At 45.9% G+C, this 21,140-nt stretch overlaps 1 long non-coding RNA gene across 1 annotated transcript; it reads right to left on the reverse strand.

The window, feature by feature from the left end:
• Positions 1-210: 210 nt before the first annotated feature.
• LOC139601994 (uncharacterized) lies at positions 211-902 on the reverse strand. Its single transcript, XR_011683085.1, has 3 exons — positions 781-902; positions 453-730; positions 211-382 (listed from the first exon to the last, which is right to left on the reverse strand). It is a non-coding gene; the product is annotated as an uncharacterized lncRNA (long non-coding RNA).
• Between the last annotated feature and the right edge of the window lie 20,238 nt (positions 903-21,140).

Consider the following 21,140-nt stretch of genomic DNA (forward strand, 5'->3'; position numbering starts at 1 on the left):
GCTGAGAGCAGGACAGTGCTCAGGATCAGCCCCTCTGGAGGCTCCACTGGGATTTTGGAGACAGGAATTTCACTGTTGGTGTCCAGAAATATTCCATATTCCATACCTCACCCTGCTGAAATGATAATCCTGTTTATTTTTTTGACCCTGCTCCGTGAATCCCTGTGGGATGAGCTGGCAGCGTTGTACCCGAGCCCTTGGTGTGGAAGTTTCTGTGGGAATTAGAGCATCCCAGCTTCCCAGAGCCATTTTTGGGAAATGCAGAGCCCTGAAATCCAGGTGGGCAATCCCCAACCTCCACCTCTCCCTGTGCTTATGGACACAATACCCACCCCATGCCCTGAACTCCTTTTTTCCCCTAAACTCCTCTTTTTCCCTGAACCTCTCTCTTTCCCCAGAACTCCCCTTTTTCCCTAAATCCCTCTTTTCCCCTGAACTCTTTTTCCTTGAACTCTTTTTCTCTGAAACTCCTCTTTTTCCCTGAATTCCTCTTTTCCCCTGAACCCCATTTTTCCCCTGAATTCCTCTTTTCCCTTGAACCCCTCTTTTCCCCTGAACTCTTTTCCCTAAACCCCTCTTTTCCCCTAAACCCTTTTCCTCTGAACTCCTCTTTTCCCCTGAACCCCTTGTTTTCCCTGAACCCCTCATTTCCCCTGAATTCTTTTTCTCCTGAACTCCTCTTTTCCTCTTAACCCCTCTTTTCCCTTTAACTTCTCTTTTTCCCTGAACTCTTTTCCCTGAACTCCTTTTTCCCCCCTAAACTTCTACCTTCCCCTGAACCCCTCTTTTCCCTTGAACTTCTCTTTTTCCCTGAACCCCTCTTTTCCCTTGAACTTCTCTTTTTCCCCTGAACCCCCCTTTCCCCCGAACCCCTCTATTCCCACCTCCCAGCTCCCAGAATGTTTTCCCCATCCCTCTCCCCTCTCCAGGAGTGACTGATTGATGGCAGCACTTGATGTCCCTGCCCTGGGATGGGTGAGCAGCTGCCTCTGCCAGGGGCTGAGGGAATGAACTCCTCAACCCCTCCTTTCCTCGCTGTCCCTCTCTGCCGGCCCTGGGGTGACGCTGGGAGCCGCTGGAATCTCCCAGCTGCTTTGATTTATTTGGGTTCCTGTTCCCCCCTGACCCCTCAGCTCAGCCTGGCCTTTCATCCCAGCTCTGGGAGGCTCCTGAACTTCCGCGGGATGAGCTCAGGGTGTTCCGGCCTTTTGGCCAAAATCCAGGGAATTGGCTCAGCTCCTGTGTCTGTTTTGAACAGAGGCACGGGGAGACACAGCCCAAGAAATTCTGCACGGCCCAAAAAGCCCCCAGGGGGTTCAATGGAGTCACTTCAACCCCGGGCTTGCAGGGATTTAGGGAAAGTTTCCCCCCATCCTCTCCCCATCCCGAATTTGACCCACAGAGCAGGAAAGGCTCCTTCCTCCTCCTCCTCATCTTCTCCTTCTCCTTCTTCCTCTTCCTCTTCCTCCTCTCCAGGATTTTGCTCCTTTCCAGTGGCTCTTCCAGGTTTATGCAAAGACAGACTCTTCCCATGGTGGCTGCCAAGGTGGTTGACATGGAACATGGAAAACTATCCCAAAAAATGACAGAAAACGCTGCTCGGGATGTAGAACCAAGGGGATTTTATTGTTTTATTTTATTTCTCATTTTATTTTATCTATTTATTATTTTATTTTATTTTTTGTTATTTCATTTCATTTCAATTTTTTATTATTTCATTTTTTACTTTTTATTTTATTTTTACTTATTATTTTATTTTTTGTTATTTCATTTCATTTTATACTTTTTATTTCATTTTATTGTTACTTATTATTTTATTTTATTTTGTTATTTCGTTTCATTTCAATTTTTTATTATTTCATTTTTTACTTTTTATTTTATTTTTACTTATTATTTTATTTTTTGTTATTTCATTTCATTTTATACTTTTTATTTCATTTTATTGTTACTTATTATTTTATTTTATTTTTTGTTATTTCGTTTCATTTCAATTTTTTATTATTTCATTTTATACTTTTTATTTTATTTATTTTTTTTATTATTTTATTTTTTATTATTTTATTTTATTTTCTATTATTTTATTTCATTTTGGTTTTATATTTTATTTTATTTATTTCATTTCATTTTTTATTATTTTATATTTTTTATATTATTTTATTTCATTTTATTTTTATATTTTATTTTATTTTTTATTATTTTATTTTATTTATTTCATTTCGTTTTTTATTATTTCATTTTATTTTGTTATTTTTTGTTATTTTATTTCATTTTATTTTACCTCAGCACAGGTTTCCTCCTCTCCCTCCCAAAGGCAGGGAGCAGTTCCCTGTCAGAGGCACTGATTTATCGCCTCGTTTAATGAGGTTCTTGTCAGAACCTGGTGTAGCCGTGTAAATGCAAATGTCAGGTGGGGATAAATCAGCGGGGGAAGGGCTGGGGGAGGAAATATTTCCCTTCTCCAGCAGAGATAAAGCAGCACCTGGGGAAAGAGGGATCCGTGGGGTTGGGGATCCTCCTGGATGTGCCCTGGGAGATGAGGCGACATCAGCTGTGGGGAAGGACGAACGTTTGACAGGAAAAGTCTCCCAGATATTTGTGCTGGCAGGACGATTTTTGAATGGAGAGTCTGAGGAAGGAACGGAGATGGAAGCAAGTTTTGATATAGAAGTGCAGCCGTGATATTTTAGGAAAAATCCTCTCATGGCGATTTTTTCTCCTGAGAAGCTGAGAAGCCTCAGAGGAAAAGAAAAACATTGATTATTATCTGCTGCTGTGGAATGCAACAGGCGCATCTGTGATTGGTCCATGTTGATTGTTTCTAATTCATGGCCAATCACAGCCCAGCTGTCTCGGACTCCCTGGTCAGTCACAAGATTTTATTATCATTCCTTTCCTTGCAAGCCTTCTGATGAAATCCTTTCTTCCATTCTTTTAGTATAGTTTTGACATATATTTTTCTTTTAATATAATATATATCATAAAATAATAAATCAGCCTTCTGAAACATGGAGTCAGATCCTCATCTCTTCCCTCATCCTGGGACCCTGTGAACACCACCACCGAGAAGAAAAGAATTGCTGAGCCAGTTTTACTGGATAACCAAGGAGGCAAAGGGTATTTTATGTTAGTTAGAAGGGTTTTATGGCTTAGAGCAAAGGATAAACCCACCCCAAACAAGAAGATGTTTTTACCAAGCAGAAAGAGAGCACAGGCAAACAAGGCAGCAAATGCTGCAAGTAGAAAAAAGGTCTCAGAATTTTTCACTGCAGGAAAACTGAAAAACAACTTCTAGCTTGAACTGCAATGTACTGACTGTTAGTGATTGGAGAACAGTAACATGAATATGGTAATTATAGGAGTTATGATGGGCCATAGATAAAAGTTAAGGGATAGATTGGTTCTACTGTATGAAGATGCTTAGCAAAGTATAGAATGCATTGTAACCAAAATAAAAGTATAAAATGCAATGTAACCAAAAGAAAATTATAAAATGCATTGTAACTAAAAGAAAAGTATAGAATGCAATGTAACCAAAATAAAAGTATAAAATGCATTGTAATCAAAATAAAAGTATAGAATGCATTGTAACCAAAACCAAAGGGTCTCCAGGCCTGCCTGCAGCTGGAGCTGACAGCTGTGGGCACAGACTCTGTCACCCACCACCCTGGAGTGCTGGATGTGACATCCTGGATACAATAAACTGCATTTTGTACACATTAAACTGCATTTTGTATACAATAAACTGCATTTTGGATACAATAAACTGCAATTTTTTATACAATAAGCTTCATTTTGGAGAGCCCCTGGAGTCCTCATCCCTCATTTCGGCTCCTGCAATCAGCCCCGTGCCCTCCCCAGCGCTAATTGCCCATTAAGGGAGGGCAGGGAGAGCCGCATCCCCCGGGATGTGCCGGCTCACCCTGCTGTGAACTCCCTGCCCTCCGCAGCGTCGCAATCCCTGGAATTCTCCTTCCTTCCTCGGGCTGGGAGGTTTGCAGGCAGATCTGAGCTCTGAAATCACGGAATCGCACCCTGAGAGCTGGGCTTGAGCTGGAAAGGGAATTCAAACTCTTCCCATTCCAGCCCCTTCCCAGATCCTGGAATCACAGAATGGCAGAAGGGTTTGGGTTGGAAAGGGAATTCAAACTCCTCATTCCAGCCCCTTCGCAAAATCGTGGAATTGCAGAGTGAGAGAAGGGTTTGGGTTGGAAAGGGAATTCAAACTCTTCCCGTCCCAGCCCCTTCTCAGATCCTGGAATCACAAATTTCCCTAAACTCCTCTTTTTCCCTGAACTCTTTTTCCCCTTAACTCCTCTTTTCCTTTGAACTTCTCTTTTTCCCTAAACCCCTCTTTTCCCCTGAACTCCTCTTTTCCCCAAACCCCTCTTTTCCCCTAAACTCCTCTTTTCCCCTGAACTCCTCTTTTCCCCTGAACTCTTTTCCCCTCAACTCTCTTTCTCCCTAAATTCCTCTTTCCCCCTAAGTTCCCCTTTCCCCCTGATCCCCTCTTTTCCCACCTCCCAGCTCCCAGTATGTTTTTTCCATCCTTTTCCCCTCTCCAGGACTGACTGATTGATGGCAGCACTCGATGGGCTGGGGCATCCTGGCACAAAAATCGGGATGGGGAAAGGAGCAGGAGTTAATTTAAGGCTGGATCTTCTCTTCCTGGCGCGGGGGAATGAGCGGAGTGCCAGGTCCCGGTGGGAATGTCGCTCCCCAACCCAGGGGAATCCAATCCCGTTATTTGCATAACAATCCTGCCCGGGATGCCCTCGGCCGATGTAATGCCAGGGGTAAGCAGGGGGAAGTTTTTCCATGCGGGAGCTGGGGCTGTGTCAGCGCATGAAATTCCCTTTTTTTGGTCTTTTTTGCCCTCGTGGGATGTTTGCTAAATGAGGCAGTGCTGGAAAACAATGGGCGCTGGAGCTCCCTTCCCTCAGCTCCTCCTTTAAATCCACATTTTTGGGACCTTCTGGCAAAGCAGGGCTGCTCCTTTGAGCCTCTGGTTATTTGCATTCGATGAGGAAATTAATTTGATTTGCATTTGTGGGGATGAGGAGGGGCTTTTGGGATGGGCAGGTGGGAGCAGAGGGCACCTCCACTGCCCATCTCTCCTGGAGCGGACACTTTGAAACCAAGAATTCCCATTTCCCAAATTCTCCCTGTTCCTCAAGGGAATTCCCATTTCCCAAATTCTCCCTGTTCCTTGGAGGAATTCTTTGAAACCAAGAATTCCCATTTCTGAGAATGTCCCTGTTCCTCAGGGGAATTCTTTGAAACCAAGAATTCCCATTTCCCAAGTTCTCCCTCTTCCTCGGAGGAATTCTTTGAAACCAAGAATTCCCATTTCCCAAATTCTCCCTGTTCCTCGAGGGAATTCTTTGAAACCAAGAATTCCCATTTCTGGGAATGTCCCCGTTCCTCAGGTGGAAGGATTTGGGCTGGGATGGTCGTGCCTGGTGATTCCAACAGTGGCAGCACAATTCCTTTCATTCCCGTCCCTTTAACGTCCCATCCAGGGAAATCCAGGTGACCAAAACAAGGATTTGTCTTCCTTGGGTGTAAATAACACCAAAACCGTGCTGATTTAGTGGGTTTATTCCATATATTGGCCCTGCAGAAGCTGCTCCAAGGATTTCTGGTCATTCCTTGATGTAGGGACTGCACAGATCACTCCCTGCAGGAATGGGGCTCTGCTGACTCACGTTGAATTTTGAGGATTGATCCATTTATTTCATGTAGAAACATGGGAACAGCTCCTCCCCATGAGTTTTTATTTCTTTGGTGAGGCTGGAAATGCTGCTCCTGCTCTCCCTGCTGACACTGCTGGCTCATGTTGAATTTTGAGGAATGGGGCACTGCCGGCTCACATTGAATTTTGAGTATTAATCCATTTATTTTGTGTAGAAACACAGGAACAGCTCCTCTCCGTGGGTTTTTATTTCCTTGGCGAGGCTGGAAATGCTGCTCCTGCTCTCCCTGCAGTTCCTGTGCTCCTGCTGAAGGGGAGATCCCAAACTTTGGGCCCAGCTCAGGAATTTGGCTCCAAGGACGAGCTGCAGCACCCAAGCAGCTCCCAAAGCCTCTGCCCCGCTCCTTTAAGCAGCAACCAGAAACTTTCACAAAATCCTCATCCCAAACGAAAAGAAAAAAAAAAAAAACAAAAAAAAAATTTTAAAAGAGTGTTTTGGCACGAGAACAATTTCTCCATTACCTCAATGAGTTCCAATGATCTGGAAAGGTTTTCCCTGGAGAATTCCAGCCTGGGGGAGGCTGGAGGTGGCTGGAGGTGTTGATCTGAGCATTACTCAGCAGCGCAGGTTGTGCTGAAGTCAGGCCCTGCTGCTGTCGCTGCTGCCGGCCCGCGCTCGTAAATTCATTAATTAGATCACTGCACTAATTAAGGGCCTTCTTCTCTCCAAGGAGCCGGGCTCTGGGGTTGTCCATCAATCCCTTGGCTGAGATCATTATTTCCTGAAATGCTGTAAAATCTCCCCATAAAATTAAAGCTTTTGGGTTGTTTTTTTTTTTTTTAACCCATCTTCATCCTTTTCTCAGAGAGAAGCAGCAATTAAGGAAAGATGCGTGGATTTCCCCCTAAATTTGGCATTTTTCACTTTGCCACTCAACGTGTTGGTGTCGGAAAATATTCCCCTTTTTTTGTGTGGATTTTCTCCTAAATTTGGCATTTTTCACTCCAGAGGATTCCTGGCTCTGGGGTGCAGAATATCCCCTGGTTTTTTTCATGGATTTTCTCTTAAATTTGGCCTTTTTCACTTCGCCTCTCAACATGTCCCAGGATTGGTGCTGGAATATATTCCCTTTTGGGTTTTTTTGCATGGATTTTCTCCTAAATTTGGCGTTTTTCACTCCAGAGGATTCCTGGCTCTGGGGTATAAAATATATTCCCTTTTTTTTCATGGATTTTCTCCTAAATTTGGCATTTTCCACTTTGCCTTTCCAGGTGTCCCAGGGTTGGTGTCCCTGATGAACACCGTTGGTTATGAACCCATTGGCACCTCCAGAGCTCCACTTGGATCTCCAGGGTGTCCATGGGCTGATCCCAATGGATCCCAATGGATCCCAAAGGATCCCAAAGGATCCCAAAGGATCCCAATGGATCCCAATCCTCTGGGGCTGATTCCATTGGCACCTGGGGCAGGGTTTGGGTTTGTGGCCACCAGAAGAGCCCAGCCCCGCCCTCGTTGAGGCCTCACGGTGGGGCCACGCCAACATTTCATCTGCCAGGGACAAAGTTGGCATTCAAAACCCAGCTGGAGGTGCTGGGAATGTGAAACATCCATAAAATAAAAAAAATCTGGAGAAGGTTTTTGGAAAAACGAGAGGAGATTTCGTGGAGATCCCACAGAGAGCACATCAGGGGTGGTGGCTCTGCCTGGTGGGCTCCAGCAGAAAATATCCCTTTAGTTTCATGGATTTTCTCCTAAATTTGGCATTTTTCACTCCAGAGGATTCCTGGCTCTGGGCTGGAAAATATTCCCTTTTTTTTCATGGATTTTCCCCTAAATTTGGCCTTTTCCACTTTGCCTCTCCAGGTGTCCCAGGGTTGGTGTCCCTGATGAACACCCTTGGTTATGAACCCATTGGCACCTCCAGAGCTCCACTTGGATCTCCAGGGTGTCCATGGGCTGATCCCAAAGGATCCCAATGGATCCCAAAGGATCCCAATGGATCCCAAAGGATCCCAAAGGATCCCAAAGGATCCCAATCCTCTGGGGCTGATTCCATCGGCACCTGGGGCAGGGTTTGGGTTTGTGGCCACCAGAAGATCCCAGCCCCGCCCTCGTTGAGGCCTCACGGTGGGGCCACGCCAACATTTCATCTGCCAGGGACAAAGTTGGCATTCAAAACCCAGCTGGAGGTGCTGGGAATGTGAAACATCCATAAAATAAAAAAAATCTGGAGAAGGTTTTTGGAAAAACGAGAGGAGATTTCGTGGAGATCCCACAGAGAGCACATCAGGGGTGGTGGCTCTGCCTGGTGGGCTCCAGCAGAAAATATCCCTTTAGTTTCATGGATTTTCTCCTAAATTTGGTGTTGTTCACCTCAGAGGATTCCTGGATCTGGGGTGTAAAATATTCCCTTTTTTTTTGTGGATTTTCTCCTAAATTTGGCCTTTTCCACTTTGCCTCTCCAGGTGTCCCAGGGTTGGTGTTCCTGATGAACACCATTGGTTATGAACCCATTGTCACCTCCAGAGCTCCACTTGGATCTCCAGGGTGTCCATGGGCTGATCCCAATGGATCCCAATGGATCCCAATGGATCCCAGTCCTCTGGGGCTGATTCCATCGGCACCTGGGGCAGGGTTTGGGTTTGTGGCCACCAGAAGAGCCCAGCCCCGCCCTCGTTGAGGCCTCACGGTGGGGCCACGCCAACATTTCATCTGCCAGGGACAAAGCTGGCATTCAAAACCCAGCTGGAGGTGCTGGGAATGTGAAACATCCATAAAATAAAAAAAAATCTGGAGGAGGTTTTTGGAAAAACGAGGGGAGATTTCGTGGAGATCCCACAGAGAGCACATCAGGGGTGGTGGCTCTGTCTGGTGGGCTCCAGCTTCCAGAGGCAGCTCAAGGCATCCCCATCCCAAAAAACCACCAGGGCTGAAGGATTTCCCAAAAAAAAAAAAATTAAAAAAAGGCATCCCCTGTTCCCCTGCCACCCCAATTTCCTCTCCAGCCCCTAATTAGGAACGTCCAGAATGAAGAAAATGCATTTATGGCCTGAAAGGATCCCAGGGTTGAATCGAGCTACAGAAAATCCTAGTCCTGGTTTATTTCTCTTCCCAGCTCTGGTGTTTGCTCGTTAATTAAGGCTCATTTGGGGAGATTTGATGACTTTTAAATGTTTCCCATGTTAAAAAAAAAAAAAAAAAAAGACAGAAGGGGTTGTTTTATATTTTTCCCTTTGCAAATGGAAAAGGGAAAGCAAAGAGGTTGGGTTTTTTTGTTTTGTTTTATTGGGACACAACTATTTTTTAATTTTCTTTGGAAAAATGCTGCCAGGACCCAGAAGTGTCAAATTCTCCCAGGCAGGGGGAATAATGTTGGTTTTTAGCTGCTCAGAGTCTGGGGTTTTGTGGTTGACTCCTGGGACATTTTTCACATATTTCGTCCTCCTGGATTTTTGGGAGATGGGATGAGGTTTTTAATGTCTTGGGGTTAAAAAAAATATTTAAAAAATTCATTTTTTTTCCTTGATAATTGTGAGGATTTTACTTAGAAAGCAAAAATAATGAGGTAGTGATGAGATTTGGGATGGATTGGGTTGGGAATGACCCTAAAATTCATCTTTCCATGAACACCCACCACTATTCCAGGTGGCTCCAAGCTGGCCTGGGGCACTTCCAGGGATGAGGATTGGGAAAAAAAAACCTTCATGTGATACCCAGGAAGCTGAAAATTCCTATTTTTGTATGGGATTCATGGCTTTGCTTGGGATTTTCATGGTGGGAGTTGCTGGAGCCTGAGGGGATGGAGCTTCCCCTCCATCCTGATCCTGATCCTGATCCTGGCCCTGGCCCAGCCATTCCTGGGATTTCTGGAATTTCCAGGGAATTTTCAAGGTGGGAAACAGCCAGGAATGAATTTAGAATTTTACTCTTTAAATTTAGGGTTTTATGCTGTAAATTTGGAATTTTACCCTTTAAAGTGGGAATTTTGCTCTTTAGATTTGGAGTCTTACAGTTTAAATTTAGAATTTTAATGTTTAAATTCGGAGTTTTACTATTTCAGTTTAGAATTTTACTCTTTAAATTGACGATTTTACCATCTCAATTTAGAATGTTCCACTTTAAATTTAGGATTTTACTCTTTAAAATTTTACTCTTTAAATTTGGAATTTTACTCTCTCAATTTAGAGTGTTACTCTTTAAATTTGGAAATTTGCTCTTTAAATTTAGGATTTTACTCTTTAAAATTTTACCCTTTAAATTTGGAATTTTACTCTCTCAATTTAGAGTGTTACACTTTAAATTTGGAAATTTGCTCTTTAAATTTAGGATTTTACTCTCTGAATTTCCGATTTTAATGCCTAAACACAGAATTTTAAGGGATTTTAGAGCTTAAGCTGCAAGGAGGGAATTGCTCTTTGCAATCTCATCCATGGATTAAAGGAGCTTTCTCCTGCTGCCCTCTGGCATCTCCCAACATTTCTTTTCTGGGACTGAGGACACAATTCCAGAGTTTTCTCCTGATCTCCCCATGCCAACCTCTCTGGGCCCTTTTCCTTCTGGGACTGAACTGTCATTTTTCACCACATTAAATTTTACAAGTTTCAAGCGAATGGAAAATGGATTTTATTATTTGATTTTTATTTTTTTTTTAATATTTTTCCTCTTTTTTTTTCCTCCCCCCCCCCTTTTTTTTTTTTTTCTTTTTAATTTTTTTCCCCTTTCCCTGGGTGTTTTATGGCTGCAAAAACAGCGTTTGTGGCTTGAACTGCTCAGGTTTGCTGCAGAGGGCTGTGGAACTTTTGATGGAACCCGCTGGCCTGAGGAATTATCCAAATATTTGCCTTTCCACTCTTTCTAAGCCTCTGCATCAGGAAAAAAAAAAAGAAAAATAAAAAAAAAGAAAAGAAAAGAGTCTGTGCAACCTTTTGACCACAAAATAACAACACAAAAAGAGCCCCCCTTGAAAATTGGGGCTGAGGGAGCTCCTGGGCGGGGCCAGGGGACACAGGGGACACCTGGGGGGTGGGAATGGGGCCCACCTGGATTTGGGATTTCCCCTGAGGAACTCTGGGGTCGCTCCCAACCCAGCCCATTCCGTGATCCCAAAGAAAATTCCACACAAAATCCCCCATTTCTGTGACTCTTCATTCAACCCAGCCCATTCCATGATCCCAAAGAAAATCCCACACAAAATTCCCAATTTCTATGATTCTTCACTCAGCCCAGCCCATTCCATGACCCTAAAGAAAATCCCATATAAAATTCCCAATTTCTGTGATTCTTTATTCAGCCCAGCCCATTCCATGATCCCAAAGAAAATCCCATACAAAATCTCCTATTTCTGTCATTTTTCATTCAGCCCAACCCATTCCATGATCCTAAAGAAAATCCCACACAAAATTCCCAATTTCTGTGATTCTTCACTCAACCCAACCCGTTCCATAATCCCAAAGAAAATCCCATATAAAATTCCCAATTTCTGCCATTCTTCATTCAGCCCAGCCCATTCCATGATCCCAAAGCAAATCCCACACAAAATTCCCCATTTCTGTCATTCCTTTTTCTTCCTAAAATCAAAATCTTCAGGGTTATTGAGAATTTTGATGAATTTTCTAGATGGGTTTTTTTTCACTCTGGAACATGAGAAACTCATCCCCTGTCCCAAAACTCAGAAATCTGCCCAGGATGCAAGGCTGGATCAGAGGCTGCTGCTTCAGGGACAGCTTCCAGCTTTTCCTTGGAGCATTATTTAATTTTTTAAATGGAATAATAATAAGAGGAGTTATTATTTCATTTTTGTCATTGCTCTAAATCTGACTCCTTCATTTCTGTTATTGTTATATATTCTAGTAATTCATTTCTTGACTAAAAATATAGAATATTATATATATTCTTGTAATTCATTTCTTGACTAATTCCAGTAATTAATTTCCTGCCTGGGGGAAGGCAAGGGGATGGTGTGAGGGGGGAAAATGGGGAATTTGTCACTGATTTCATCCCAGTCAGGACCCGAGGATGGGCAGAAATCCCAATTAGGGAGCTCATTTAGCTCCTTGCAGGGGTTTTAGCCTTTGGCCCCAGCTCCTGCCTTTTCCATGCTCAGCTGGCTGTGGGTTAATTGGGGCTTTTCACTGGAAACCCCAAGGAATGTGCCTTGTACCCTACAGGGATCCCTGCCCACCTCGGCCCCCCCAGTGCTTCAAATGACCCCAAAACAGCCTCAAAACAACCTCAAACCAGTCACAAAACAGCCCCAAAACAGCCTCAAAACAGCCCCTAACCAATCCCAAAACAGCCCTCAAACAGCCCCGAAACAACCCCAAAACAACCCCAAAACAATCCCAAAACAGCCCAAAACAACCCAAAACAGCCCTAAACCAGCTGCAAAACAGCCCCAAATTAACCCCAAAACAACCCCAAAACCAATCTCAAAACAGCCTCAAAACAACCTCAAAACAGCCCCAAAACAACCCCAAAACAGCCCCAAACAGCCCCAAAACAGCCTCAAAACAGCCCCAAATTAACCCCAAAACAGCCCCAAAACCAATCTCAAAACAGCCTCAAAACAACCCAAACCAACACCAAACCAACCCCAAAACAGCCCCAAAACAGCCTCAAAACAACCCCAAACAGCCCTAAAACAACCACAAACAGCCCCAAAACAACCACAAACAGCCTCAAATTAACCCCAAAACAGCCCCAAAACAACCCCAAAACCAATCTCAAAACAGCCTCAAAACAACCTCAAAACAGCCCCAAAATAACCCCAAAACAGCCCCCAAACAGCCCCAAAACAACTCCAAATAGCCCCAAAACAGCCCCAAACCAGCCCCAAAACAGCCCCCAAACAGCCCCAAACCAGCCTCAAAACAGCCTCAAAACAACCCCAAAACAGCCCCACAACAGCCCAAAACAGCCACAAAACAGCCCTAAACAGCCCTAAACCAGCCCCAAAACTGTCCCAAAAGAACCCCAAACAGTCCCAAAACAGTCCCTAAGCAGCTCCCAAACCAGCCCCAAAACAGACCCCAAAACAGCCCAAAACAGCCCCAAATTAACCCCAAAACTACCCCAAAACAGCCCCAAACCAGCCTCAAAACAATAATGATGATGATGATGATGATGATGATGATGATGATGATGATGATCCTGGGGTGTGCAGAATCTTTATTCCCGACTCCTCCTGTAATTCCCTGAGATCCAATTGCTGACTGCTGATTATCCAGGGATTAGGGATTAGCTGCTTGTCAAAGCCTTAAAATAATAGAATAAAAATAAACCCCTGATTGAAATAATCATCCCTGATAGTGATGGAAAAGGGAAAAAAAGGGGAAAGGAAAAAGGGGAAAGGAAAAAGGGGAAAGGAAAAAGGGGAAAGGAAAAAGGGGAAAGGAAAAAGGGGAAAGGAAAAAGGGGAAAGGAAAAAGGGGAAAGGAAAAAGGGGAAAGGAAAAAGGGGAAAGGAAAAAGGGGAAAGGAAAAAGGGGAAAGGAAAAAGGGGAAAGGAAAGGAAAGGAAAGGAAAGGAAAGGAAAGGAAAGGAAAGGAAAGGAAAGGAAAGGAAAGGAAAGGAAAGGAAAGGAAAGGAAAGGAAAGGAAAGGAAAGGAAAGGAAAGGAAAGGGGAAAAGCCATTCCCTTTGGTCAGGGTCTTTCCTGCTGATCCAGAAGCAGCTGCCACGTGCAGCCCTTTTCCAGCAGGAAAACGGGAGATTGGGAATTCTGAATTCTGGGGCAACGCTTGGGTCTCCAACCCCCCTTCCACGGGCCTGCCTTTCCCAGAATCAGGGTGGAGCATCCCCATCCTCCTCACCCCAGCAAGAAACACCCCAAAATCCCCAGCCCAGGCTGCAGGGGCTGCCCCTGCCCCAGCAAGGCCCAGGATGCAGCCCCAGAATTTGGATTTGTGGGGCAGGGCTGGCCCAGCCCTTCCTCCCGGAGCCCAGACGGGAACGTTCATCTCACACCACAAACACGGATTTTTTATTTTATTTCCCCCTCCCGGGCTTTCTTTTATCAGGATTCAGCACAATAAACAAAGGGGACGAGCTGATTTCCCTGGCAAAGGCCCCAGGTCCTGCACAAACACTTCCCAGGCCTGGCACACGCTGGGGATTTGCACCATCACTGGTCAGGCAGGGCCACAGCAGCCCTAAAAACCCAGGGAAATGGGAATTCTGCTCCTTCCCCTTATTTACCCTAAAAACCCAGGGAAATGGGAATTCTGCTCCTTCCCCTTATTTACCCTAAAAACCCAGGGAAATGGGAATTCTGCTCCTTCCCCTTATTTACCCTAAAAACCCAGGGAAAAGGGAATTCTGCTCCTTCCCCTTATTTCCCTAAAAACCCAGGGAAATGGGAATTCTGCTCCTTCCCCACATCACCCCTTAAAAACCCAGGGAAATGGGAATTCTGCTCCTTCCCCTTATTTACCCTAAAAACCCAGGGAAATGGGAATTCTGCTCCTTCCCCTTATTTACCCTAAAACCCTAGGGAAATGGGAATTCTGCTCCTTCCCCACATCAGCCCTTAAAAACCCAGGGAAATGGGAATTCAGCTCCTTCCCCTTATTTCCCCTGAAAACCCAGGGAAATGGGAATTCTGCTCCTTTCCAATATCAGCCCTAAAACCCCAGGGAAATGGGAATTCAGCTCCTTCCCCACATCAGCCCTTAAAAACCCAGGGAAATGGGAATTCTGCTCCTTCCCCTTATTTCCCCTAAAAACCCAGGGAAATGGGAATTCTGCTCCTTTCCAATATCAGCCCTAAAACCCAGGGAAATGGGAATTCTGCTCCTTCCCCTTATTTCCCTAAAAACCCAGGGAAATGGGAATTCTGCTCCTTCCCCTTATTTCCCCTGAAAACCCAGGGAAATGGGAATTCTGCTCCTTTCCAATATTAGCCCTAAAACCCAGGGAAATGGGAATTCTGCTCCTTCCCCAATATCAGCCTCTAATTAATTCCAAATAAAGCCATAATTCATTAATTTGACAAGGTTATTCTTCAGCTCCAGCAGCGGGTGGAGCACCAGGGAATCACGGAACCATCAAGGTTGGAAAAGACCTTTAAGGTCATCGAGGTCTCCTTGTTTCAAAGCACCACAAAGCAGACAAGAAGTTCCCTTTTTATTTCCCTTTCAGAGTTAGAGTTTGTGGATTCCTTCCTGGAACTGGAATGATCCTGGAGCTGTTGAGGAGGGTTTGACAGAAGTAGGGGTTTGCAAAGTTTGGATTTCCCAAAACAGGAAATCCAGAACCTGCCAGTGCTCATGGCAGTGACAGCCTGTGCTGAACTTGCAGGAAGGGATGAGAATCTTGACTCCACATTTCAGAAGGCTGATTTATTATTTTATGATATATGAAAAGAAAATAATATATTAGAGCTGTGCTAAAAGAATAGAAGAAAGGATTTCATGGGAAGGGAAGGGAAGGGAAGGGAAGGGAAGGGAAGGGAAGGGAAGGAAAGGAAAGGAAAGGAAAGGAAAGGAAAGGAAAGGAAAGGAAAGGAAAGGAAAGGAAAGGAAAGGAAAGGAAAGGAAAGGAAAGGAAAGGAAAGGAAAGGAAAAGGGAAAGGAAAGGAAAAGGGAAAGGAAAGGAAAAGGGAAAGGAAAGGAAAAGGGAAAGGAAAAGGAAAGGGAAAGGAAAAGGAAAGGGAAAATAACAAAATCTTGTGACTGACCAGAGTCCGAGCCAGCTGGGCTGTGATTGGCCGTTAATTAGGAACATCCACATGAGACCAATCCCAGGTGCACCTGTTGCATTCCACAGCAGCAGGCAATCATTGTTTGCATTTCATTTCTGAGGCCTCTCAGCTTCTCAGGAGAAAAGATCCTGGCAAAAGGATTTTCCATAAAATGTGTCTGTGGCAAGCCTGGAGTCCCCATCCCACCAGGTCCCCCAGGAGAGCACGCTCAGGGAGCAGCCATGAAAACCCAGGGAAAATCCAGGGAAAACCCAAACCAGAACAAGGCAGGATTCATTCCTGGCTGTAATTCCTGCTCCAAGCCTGATGAAGTGATTTTTCCTGACATCATGATGGAGTCACTGTCAGAGGAAGGGCTGGAGCAGGGGCAGCTTTCCTGGGAATGCTCCAGCCCTTCCCTGAGCCAAGCTCCTGCTCACAGTACCTGCAGCAGCTCCCCCTTGGAAAAACACAGCATTTTCCAAAGGTGAGGCAGGCTTGGGTTACTAGGAACACAAATCATTAGGGCTAAAGCTGCATTCCCATTTTATTGTATTTGTTTTATTTATAATTTTATGACTTATTCCACATTTTCCATATTTTCCGTGTGTTTCACGTCACGCTTGTCCTGTTCAGGCCTTCACGTGGAAACTTGGGCTCCTCTCCACGTGTTGAGCCTTTCTCAAGAGCTTTGTTGGTTTTCTTGTTTGCTTGGCTTGTCCCATCCCTGGAGCCCGTGCCTGGAAAACACAGAGTGGGAATGGGATGGGGTGAGAGGGGAACAAAAGCAGCAGGGAATGGGATAAACTGTTGAAAACAAACCCCATCCAGCTGGAGCTGGGACAGAGAACAGCCTGAGCCTCCCCTGCTTTGGGCTTGAGTGGGTTTGCTCAGGGCTTTGAGTGGTCAAAAACGGGGATTTTTGCAGGTGTGGCATGTGCACACCTGGATTTCACCCCAAATCCCAGCCAGGAATGAGAGGGAAGCTCCTCCTGGTGCTGCTGGCAGGAATTCTCATGGATCCCATGGATCTGCAGGCAGAGCCCATTCCCTGTTCCCCTTCATGGATCTGCAGGCAGAGCCCATTCCCTGTTCCTCTCTCATGGATCTGCATTCAGAGCCCATTCCCTGTTCCCCTTCATGGATCCACAGGCAGAGCCCATTCCCTGTTCCCCTCTCCTGGATCCACAGGCAGAGCCCATTCCCTGCTTCCCTTCATGGATCCACAGGCAGAGCCCATTCCCTGCTTCCCTTCATGGATCCATAGGCAGAGCCCATTCCCTGTTCCCCTCTCATGGATCCACAGGCAGAGCCCATTCCCTGTTCCTCTCTCATGGATCTGCATTCAGAGCCCATTCCCTGTTCCCCTCTCCTGGCTGCACAGACATTTCCTTTCTCTCTCAAATCAGCCAAGCCACTTTTAGCTGCTCCTCCAAGGCTCTGTGCCTCAGGAGCATTGGGTCAGCATGCAGAAAACCCTGGGAAATCTGCTGGAGCAGCAGGGATGCTCCTAACAGGAGCTGCTGGCACAGTTGGCATCAGGCTGGGATTTTTGCAGGTGTGGCACGTGCACACCCCGATTTCACCCCAAATCCCAACCAGGAATGAGAGGGAAGCTCCTCCTGGTGCTGCCAGGTTCCTTCCCTGCTGGAAGGAGCTCTCCTGGATCCACAGACAGAGCCCATTCCCTGTTCCCCTTCATGGATCCGCAGGCAGAGCCCATTCCCTGTTCCCCTTCATGGATCCACAGACAGAGCCCATTCCCTGTTCCTCTCTCATGGATCTGCATTCAGAGCCCATTCCCTGTTCCCCTCTCATGGATCTGCATTCAGAGCCCATTCCCTGCTCCCCTTCATGGCTGCACAGACATTTCCTTTCTCTCTCAAATCAGCATTGCCACTTTTAGCTGCTCCTGCAAGGCTCTGTGCCAGCAGGAACATTGGGTCAGAGTGTAAAGAGCCCTGGGGAATCTGCTGGAGCAGCAGGGATGCTCCTGACAGGAGCTGCTGGCACCGGGCTCAGAGCGTTTCACACCAGCTCAGCTCTGCCTCGCCAGTCTTGCACCCTCCCTGACCCCCCTGCTCATTCTCATGCAGTGCAATCCCACCAGAAATGTCCCAGATCAACCAATATCATCTCCCTGATGGCAGAAGGATGCTCAATTCCTGCAAAAAAAAAATTAAAAAAAAAAAAAAGCAAAACTCATCAAGTTCACACGAAAACAACTTTTTCATCTTGGAATCTTCAGCAGGGTTTGCAGGCAGGGGAGGGGGCTGCAAAATGGGATTAAAATACCTGAGAGAAAAAAAAAATTCACTCTAAATTGTATAAAAGGATTTTTAATCTAAATTGGATTAAGGGATCTCTCCAGTAGCAAAAGGATCCTCAGAGAAAAAAAAAATCAACAAATTCACTCTAAATTGTACAAAGGGATTTTTAAATCTCAGGAGGGTTTGCAGGCAGGGAAGGGGGATGAGGAGCTGGGATTAAAACATGGTGGGAGGGGATTAAATTCCCTAAAAAATGTTCAAGTGTACCTGAATCATCTCTCTGGTAGCAAAAGGAGCCTCAATTCCCAAAAGAAAAAAAAAATACAATTAAAATTCAACAAATTCATTGAAAATTGTATAAAGGGATTTTTAAATCTCAGGAGGGTTTGCAGGCAGGGGAGGGGGACGAGGAGCTGGGATTAAAACATCTGGCTGGGTAATTAAATTAAATCCCCTCCCAAATTTGCACCCCAAAGTGTCCCCCTATAATTGAGCTGTGTCACCTCCTCTGCCACCTCCGCTGCCCCCCACACCTGCCCCCCAGAGCCCCCCAGCCCTGCTGCAATTAGGGGGTGACTCTTAATCACGGGGCCCTGCTCCTGCAGCCCCTGCCCGCCAATTAAAGATAATTTCAAATGGGAGTAATTGCACTGGGGCTCTGCAAACCGCTGCAGGGGTCTCGTCCCCGGCAGCTGATGGGTGTGAGGGGGGTGTTTTGACAAGTTTGGAGCAGATTTCCATGGAATTCCAAGGAGCTGCTCTGTTTTCTTTGGAGTCGCTGGTCAGGAAATGGAGATTGCGGAAGGTCGGGCCTGGAAGAGGAGGGCAGGGATGGAGGTGTTGTTCAAGTCCTGATCCGTGGGGATTTATTTCCAGTCTAAATCCTTCAGTGCCTTGATTGGGGCTCTCTGGGTGATCCCTGAGCATTTCTGATCTTTCCCTGAGGGGAAAGGGAAGGAATGATCCATTGGGAAGAGTTTGAAGAGTTTTCGGTGGCTCCTCTTTGGTCGCTCCGGCAAGGTGACGCCCCCAAAGTGTCCCTCTGCTCTCTGGAATCACCCGGAAACCTGGGGAGTCAGGCTTGAGAGACCTGGAAAACTCCAAAAGCTTGGTTGGATCTCCATCCCACCCCGAGCTCTGCGCTAAAACATTAAATTTTCACCACCAGGCTCAAAACCGCGACGTCTGTGGGGTCAGCGAGGTGCGAACGGCACCCGGGCGGCAGCGGGAGCCTCTCGGCAGCCCCGGCAGGGTTTTGTGGCAGGAGAACAGACTGGGATGAGCTTGGATTGTGCCACCTGGTCCCATAATGAGCCATCTGGAAGCGCCGTGCCCAGCAGGACCCTCCCTCCCCTCCCTGTGGGCTCCCTGTGGGCTCGGGTGCTTCTCCCCGCTCTGCCCCGCGTTTGACAGCCCCAAAAACCCCGGCGGGGCACGGAGCAGAGCCAAAAATGCCCAAGGAGAGCAAAACCATCCCCTCCAGAGGGAAAACAGGCCTGTGGGAACAGGAGCATCCCCAAAAATGCTCCGTCTCCCAATCCGCCTCCTGCCTCGTGTGGCTGATGCAGGTCCCTCCCTCAGCTCACCCCGAAATCATTCAGAGCTGGGTTTCAAATGTTGTTTTTGTTGTGGCAAGATGCTGAGAGAAAACTGGACAGCGTTTGGAAATTGCACTTTTATTTCCTTTTTTGACGTTTAATTCCATTCAAATTGAGGGCCGATACTTCTGTGTTGTAACTGCATTTAATGTTTAATTCTGTTCAAAATGAGAGCTGATACTTCTGTGATGTAACTGCATTTAATGTTTAATTCTGTTCAAAATGAGAGCTGATACTTCTGTGATGTAACTGTATTTAATGTTTAATTCCAATCAACATGAGAGCTGATACTTCTGTGTTGTAGCTGCATTTAATGTTTAATTCCAATCAACATGAGAGCTGATACTTTTGTGATGTAACTGCATTTAATGTTTAATTCTGTTCAAAATGAGAGCTGATACTTCTGTGTGGTAGCTGCGTTCATGTGCCGCTGCAGAATAAAATTAAATGCATTTATGAGCAGTTGTAGCATCAGGGAGTCCGAAAGTTTTACCTTTTTTTACAGGGAAAAATGCAAAAAGGGAAATAAAAGCTGGGCCAGACTTGCCCTCACTTAAGTGTTGTCTTTGTGCCTGCAATATTTCAGAAGTGTTGGTACCACCAGGGCAGCTCACCCCAAAAACAACACTGGGGGGCTTCAGGGAAACCAGAAAATGAAATAAAGTATAAAAAAAGAGAGATAAATTAAGCATCTCTCAGGAAAATGCAGAGCAGTGCAAACTGAAAGTGCACAACAGGAGAGTTGGATAAAACTTAAAATCAGTTTTTTTGACTTTTTAAAAATGAAATTATTGCAAAAAAGAAAATTAGCGAGACTTGGTCTTTATATTCATTGCAAAGTGATGCTTTTAATGAGGGAATCCAAGAGAAATCACCTTTAAAGCACGAAGAGAGAAGCAGATTTATTTTATCACAACTCAGACATCACCGAAGCAATGACTGGGTGACAGCAATGAGCCAGAATGACAGAAACTGCTTTGGGCAGTGATTTTCACACCCAAAATCGCTTGGTTTTGGATACTTTTTGGGGTTTTTTTGGAGATTAGAAGCCCTGGATGTGCTCAGACACAACAGGACCCTCTTAGGGCCCCCAGGCCGCGGGGACAGGGCTATGCCCACACAGAGCTGAGGGCAGATGCCACCAGAATGACAGAAACTGCTTTGGGGGGTGATTTTCACACCCAAAATTGCTTGGTTTTGGGCTTTTTGGTTTTTTTTTTTTTTATATTAAAGGCTCTGGATGTGCTCAGACACAACAGGACCCTCTTAGGGCCCCCAGGCAGCGGGGACAGGGCTGTGCCCACACAGAGCTGAGGGCAGATGCCACCAGAATGACAGAAACTGCTTTGGGGGTGATTTTCACACCCAAAATCACTTGGGTCTGGATGCTTTTTGGGTTTTTTTTTGAGATTAGAAGCCCTGGATGTGCTCAGACACAACAGGACCCTTTTAGGGTGCCCCAGGCAGCGGGGACAGGGCTGTGCCCACACAGAGCTGAGGGCAGATGCCACCAGAATGACAGAAACTGCTTTGGGGGGTGATTTTCACACCCAAAATCGCTTGGTTTTGGATACTTTTTGGGGTTTTTTGGACATTAAAAGCCCTGGATGTGCTCAGACACAACAGGACCCTCTTAGGGCCCCCAGGCCGCGGGGACAGGGCTGTGCCCACACAGAGCTGAGGGCAGATGCCCCCAGAATGACAGAAACTGCTTTGGGGGTGATTTTCACACCCAAAATCGCTTGGTTTTGGACACTTTTTGGGGGTTTTTTTGAGGTTAAAAGCCCTGGATGTGCTCAGACACAGCAGGACCCTTTCAGGGTGCCCCAGGCAGTGGGAACCGGGCTGTGCCCACACGGAGCTGAGGGCAGATGCCACCAGAATGACAGAAACTGCTTCAGG

The sequence above is a fragment of the Agelaius tricolor genome, unplaced genomic scaffold (assembly GCF_023055355.1).
Source record: "Agelaius tricolor isolate 1412-34295 unplaced genomic scaffold, bAgeTri1.0.p SCAF_32, whole genome shotgun sequence".
Taxonomy (NCBI): domain Eukaryota; kingdom Metazoa; phylum Chordata; class Aves; order Passeriformes; family Icteridae; genus Agelaius; species Agelaius tricolor.